Source organism: Nicotiana tabacum, chromosome 6, assembly GCF_000715075.1.
Source record: "Nicotiana tabacum cultivar K326 chromosome 6, ASM71507v2, whole genome shotgun sequence".
Classification (NCBI taxonomy): Eukaryota; Viridiplantae; Streptophyta; class Magnoliopsida; order Solanales; family Solanaceae; genus Nicotiana; species Nicotiana tabacum.
In genome coordinates, this window is record NC_134085.1 from 68,961,203 (window position 1) to 68,967,514 (window position 6,312).

Genomic DNA, 6,312 nt, shown 5'->3' on the forward strand with positions numbered 1-6,312 from the left:
TGTGCCTTAAAGTGTTTTCATACTTTCAGCCATTATTTATAATTATTACTCACTGAGTCGGAGTACTCACATTACTCCTTGCACCATGTGTGCAGATTCAGGCATCGCAGAGTCCGTTCCTGAGTTCTGATTCTCCCAGTCCAGGCAGTGATTCAGACACTACGAGGTAGTTGTTGGCGTCCGCAACCTCGTGCCTCCCTCATCTTATCATTTTCATGTTTTTAGAACTATTGTATCGGATTTAGTGTTCGGTAGACTTGTATCTGTATTTCTTAGTTGCTCATGACTTATGACACCCCGGTTTGGGCTGTGTCGGGATGGTTTCTGTTGTTATTATCGGTAAATTCTGCAATTTATAGATATTATATTATATTTTATTACCGTTTATAATAATTAATTGGTTAAAAGAGGTGTTCCGTTTTAGTATGGCTGGCCTTGTCTTCACGAGAGGTGCCATCAGGATCGGGTTCGGAAATTGGGTTGTGACAAAAACAATTTACCCCGCTAAAATCCAGGAGCGGATATTTTTGGGGGAAAGATAGTAGAAGGCAAATATCCCTGCTTCTCTTCTTCTTTCCTCTTGTTATTCAGAATGCCAATTCGGGGGATATTACTAGCACTCAAGTTTTGAGTGATATCACCGCTCTTTTTGTGCAAAAATAAAGTTCTAATTCCATCAACGAGAAATCGATTCAATCAGAAAGTCAATCTAGGTTGTCTCTTCTTGAGATGCTCTCTGGTCGTATGCGTATTGTTCTATTATGTTGTTTTATGTTGTTATGTCTTCGTTGGCATGTGTTCTAAGGCCATCTATTTCATCAGCAAGTTAACAAGTCGATTCTATCTGCAAGCTTTGAGATGGATTTCATCGGCACGCTAGTTTGGGGATTTCGACGTGATTTAGGGCTGATCTCATCTCCCAAAAACTTGTAGGTAAGATTTCTTTAAAAATTTCCTTTCAGTTTAGTGGGTTTGCAATTTGGATTCTCTGGAATTCCTTTTCTTCTTAAGGGAATGCCTTTTTTATTCTAGTTATATTTTTCATTTGTTTGTCAATTTGTCATTTGTCTGTAATGTTTATTACAAGAACTGAAAGTTCTATATCTTATATACTGTGGAGTTTTTATGGAACATGATAACTTAAAATGGCCTTGCAAAATGGTTTGACAGCTCTCCAACAGAGAAAACTTAATGTAAGTCAAGATAGTAATTTGATGGTTTCAGCCTTGATAAAGGCTTTCTTGAAAATTCTTGATTACTTATAAGCGAATTTTAGTTCAACAAGCTATTTGGTGCAATATATGGTAGAAGATTGGAAATATATAGCGATTTGAACTTAATAATATGGAAAAAAAAACTTGACAACCAAGCTACCCCCAGATTGTCATTGCAATTGTGGAATGAACCTAAACAGTTGGGACATCTTACTCTTATGGAGAAAACTTGATTTATATCTAACTCTTGTGTGGAACTTGAAATTGTTGTAGGGTGAGTAGTTGATAGCAAATATATAATCCACCAGGGCATTCAAACTTTGGGTATTCCGTCTTTAGAAAGGTAATAGTATACACTATATCCATAGAAGTCATGTTATTATTATGATTATAGTTTACATAATGATCTTATTAGAAGTTTATAAACTTCTAATAAAAGAGACTACATTTTTTCGATTGTAAACTTCCAGTCTAATCATTATTGAAAGTCCATTGTAAACAAAAAGACTACATATTTTTTTTGTTTCGCCAAAACAAGAGCCTGAGCTCAGAGATTGATCACTTCCAGTAGTGGAATCAGGATGCTTTTCCTACTATTTTCATCCTGATATATAATGATTGTAGTTGATTAATTCTCTCCCTTACCCTTGGAATCACGTAGGACTCTTACTGCAACATAGATTTCCTTGGAATGTTATCTTTTTTAAATAGTTCCATGACTTCCTTCTCCTAAGTTTTCACTAAAATCATCTATTTTCTTAAATATTTGCATAAGAATATCTAGTTGGTCTTGTGACCTTGTAGTCTTCTAAAAACTTTGAAGTGTAACTTGATCCTCTCTTCCTTTTTAATTGTCAAACTAAATTGATAAAGTGAGAGAATAATAGTGGAAACAAGAATGGTGCCTAAAGTTACACCTACAAAATTGAATAAAACATGTTTTAGGTATGAAGGAAAATCAATTAGAAAATGGATAGAGTAAGAACTTCGAAGAAGTTGAGATTTAGAGAAAACTGACATACAATCAAAGGATGCTTAGTAATATCTTTTATGCTCAAATTTTATAGTTTCTGTGAAGTGTTTTGTTATCCATATCAATGATGGAAAAAGAAAAAAAAAATGTAAGGCATATATAGTAAGATAATATCTTGATTCTATCCTTGAAATCACAATCCAATCTTTTGAACTCACATAGAAAGTCTATCACATGGCATATCGACTCACGGTGATCTCTATTTATATGCAGATTAAGATTAAATATACTATATTTTAATCTTCACCTCTGTAAAAAATTTCTCCTTATACAGCTACATGGATATAATATACTGCCTTTTTATCGTCGCTTTCTATGAAACGTTTTGACTACTCAAAGAGAAGAACACCCCTATAAATGAACAAAATCAATCAGTTAATGTTTGGTCTAAATTTTTATACATGGTTATGGTCCATTATCGTTGGTACCTACGTTCTTATTAAGCCTAGCTGGTGCATTTTTTTGGTTTGGTGATTTCTATTGCCTGTTGGATTAAACAGGATAAAGCAAGGTGCATCTAATCTAACGTATATTCTCCGGTACATGCGAGTAGTGAACGAGCTATGTGAGGCCAAAATCTTCTACATTCCTCTAGTTCAACTTATGTACAATTCTTGAAAAGGTATTTATTTTCATTATTTCAAGTTATTTTCTGGAGTTACCATAACATACTACATTAGTTTTTGGTCGATTTTAGATAGTACGATGCAAAACTTGATCGTTTTTCTTGTTTACATAAAGGATTAGACACTAGTTGTTTAGAATTCTATAGAGAAGTGTCTATAATATATCCTAATAAAAAAGGAGTCTATAATATAGTTTAAAATACTGAAAGAATGAGTAGCTGAAGGAAAATATGTTAAGAAAGCATAGGTAGTATCTACTAATGTTGAGATGGGAAAGTGGTCAAATTGAATTGGGAGAAATGAAGAGATAACTCATCACGTAAAGTATGAACATATGTTTGTCTTCCTGTTATGGACATGACAGAGATATCTGAAAGCATCTTTCTTCTGGTTCTTATGCTTGTGTGAAAACATCACACGAGCACCAAAGAAAGTGCTGATGGCAATACAAAAATGCAACTGATTGAATCTTCTTCCTTTCATATTTGGAGCAGCTAACTGATGTTCAAGGGCTAATAATTGAGCATTAGTTATTCGATCCAAATGTTACAAAGGTTGTGCACTATTTGTTCAACTGTAACAGAGCCAATGGAAACCTATGCTAGTTAGTCAAGTTCTTTCAATCCATGGTCTTGTATATTCATGATACTATATGAATACATACTATATATTGTTTCTAATTTTAATTTTAGTTTGAATGTGCAGGAAATTGCGGATAATGTAATTTAAAATGGTGGCCCCAAGTCAATTTGATCTATTGAAGTGAATATTGAAGACTTTTGGAACAATTGTGATGTTTGAATATATTGGACGTTGTAGAGTTTATTGCTAGTATACATCTTTAAATATTTCCTTGTTAGTATGTGTACTACAATAAATATGTTTATTTTTAAAAGTTTATTGCAAATATATACATATGAATTATTATTTTAAGTGATTTATTAGCCAATTTAGCGCTTGAGACCATTGAAGTAAGATTATAATACATATGCTTGAAATAAATATGATTTAAAAAGATTTCACTAATAAATCACAAATTGTGTCTCGTATAAATATCTATAAATTTTTTTCTATAGCCAAATAAAAATGCCAGGCTTAAGTAATGTGGCCTATAAGATAAGAAAGGCCACGTTTCATATATGTAGCTTTAGGAAAAGAATAGTTGCCTTATGAGGTGCCAAAAGCGTGGCCCTTGTATCATATAGGCCACGCTTCAAAAGCGTGGCTTTTAAAGCAACACTTGAAAAGCATGGCCTTAAGGAAAAGGTTACGCTAGCTTAGGCCACCCCACAAAAACGTTGCCAAAAGTCAAAAAAATGTGGCCTTTAATCAAATACCATACTTTTGGATAGTTTAGGCCACATTTTTTGAAGGTGGCTAAAGGCATAAAATGTTGTAGTGGCATAGCATTGCCTAAGCATTATACCGAGCATGAATAAATACCCCAGTGCTAGCACATGGGCTCAACCCAACACATATGCTTACCTATAGCACGTAGCTATCATAAATAATTAATGCAACTAGTGCCTCAACCAAGTTTAGATAAGATACTTACCTTAATCAAGTCAAATCACTCCTCTAACAAGCCCTTCCCACGCATATCGACCTCTGGCAATCTAAATCTAGTAAAAGTAATGCAATACCATCAATAAAAGTAAGAGGAAGTGATTCCAAAAGACAAATCTAACATCTTTAACTCAACTAAAAAAGTCAACCCTAGGCCCACACCTCGGAACCTGACAAATTCACAAATTCTAAACATCCACTCAATTTTGAGTTAAACCATACCAAAATCATCCAATTCCAACCAAGAATGGACCCTCAAACCCTCAAATTTAACTCTCCAATAACATAGTCCAAAAGTCCCCAAGTTCTATATTAAATTCATGAAAATTAGGTGTGATAATCAATGGGTATTCAACATTTCTTGACAAAAGTGATTAAAAGTCACTTACCCCTTCAATATTGGTGGAAAATACTCCAAAATCATCCTAGTCCGAACTCAAAAATTCCAAATATGTGAAGAAAAGACCAAACCCTTGCCTTAAAAGGTTCTGCCCAGCGATCCCGTATCTGCGGCCCTCAAAGTCGCGCCTGTGACGCTGCACCTATGGACTCAACTATCGTAGGTGGGAAATTTCATTAACTTTCTGACCTTGCAAACCTACGGTAAATGTTCCGCACCTACGCGACCACTTCTACGGTCACTCATTCACTCTTACGCATTCGCGCCTGCAGACAAGCTAGCGTATCTACAATCCATACCTAACCAACCACTTTCCGCATCTGCGGACCTCCCATTGTAGAAGTGGATCCTCTTCGGGAGAAAATGCACATGTATCTGCAGTATTCCCAGCCTCCATTTCTCTACGCATTTACGCATATCTCATCACACCTGTCGTGCCGCATTTGCGGCCATACACACCGCAAGTGCGAAATCACCAGAAGCCAAAAGCTCCAGCAATCACACCAAGCCCAAAAATGATATGATAACAATCTAAAACACCCCTGAGGCCCACCCGGGCCCAACATACCAACAAGTCCTAAAACACAATACGAACTCCCTCGAAGTCTCAAATCACATCAAACAACACAAAAAATGCGAATCGTACATTGATTCAAGCCTAATGAACTAATGAACTTCCAACTTCTAAACCTAATGCCAAAATCATAATAAACCAACTCTGATTGCCCTCAAATTTTGTGCACAAGTCATAAATGACACAATAGATCTATTCCAACTCCCGAAACCAAAATCCGAACAAGGTATCAATGAAGTTAACTCTTGGCTAAACCTCTCAGCTTTTTCAGCCTTCAACTTTCCAATTTTTGCCAAAAAACTTCAAACCAACCTACGGACCTCTGAATCCATATCTGGACATACACCTAAGTCCAAAATCACCTTACAAAGCTATTAGAACCATCAAATTCCATTCTGGAGTCGTCTGTACAAAATTCAAACTCCAGTCAACTCTTCCATCTTCAGCTTCCAACCTTGGGAGTAAGTGTCACAGTTCACTCTGAATCAGCCTTGAAACCAAACCAACCACCCCGAAAAGTCACATAACCAGAAATGAAAATAGACAAATCGATAAATAGGGAAACGGGGCTATAAAACATGAAATGATCGTCCGGGTCGTTACATTCTCCCTCTCTTAAACAAACGTTCATCCTAGAATGGGTCTAGAATCATACCTGGAGTCTCTAATAAGTGTAGATAAATCCTCTACATCTCCCGCTTGGTCTCCCGAGTAGCCTTCTCGACTGGATCGCCTCTCTACTTGTCACGGTCCGACCTCGAGGAGCGCAACCGGCACTCAACTGAGATATACTGGTAGAGCAAGCCTGCACAATGCCGTCTACCCGACTCTCCCAAGAATAAAAAAGAAGATACATTTCAATAATTAGATAATAAGAATATCACATAAACAACACCATT

General features: G+C 36.0%; 1 long non-coding RNA gene across 2 annotated transcripts; it reads left to right on the top strand.

Annotated features, from left to right (window-relative positions):
• Positions 1–504: 504 nt before the first annotated feature.
• Positions 505–3,800, top strand: LOC107831507 (uncharacterized). 2 transcript variants are annotated; one of them, XR_001658386.2, is made up of 4 exons: positions 505–933; positions 1,488–1,557; positions 2,748–2,869; positions 3,566–3,800. It is a non-coding gene; the product is annotated as an uncharacterized LOC107831507 (long non-coding RNA). The 2 variants fall into 2 exon arrangements; XR_001658385.2 differs by having other exon boundaries at positions 3,579–3,800.
• Positions 3,801–6,312: the final 2,512 nt, after the last annotated feature.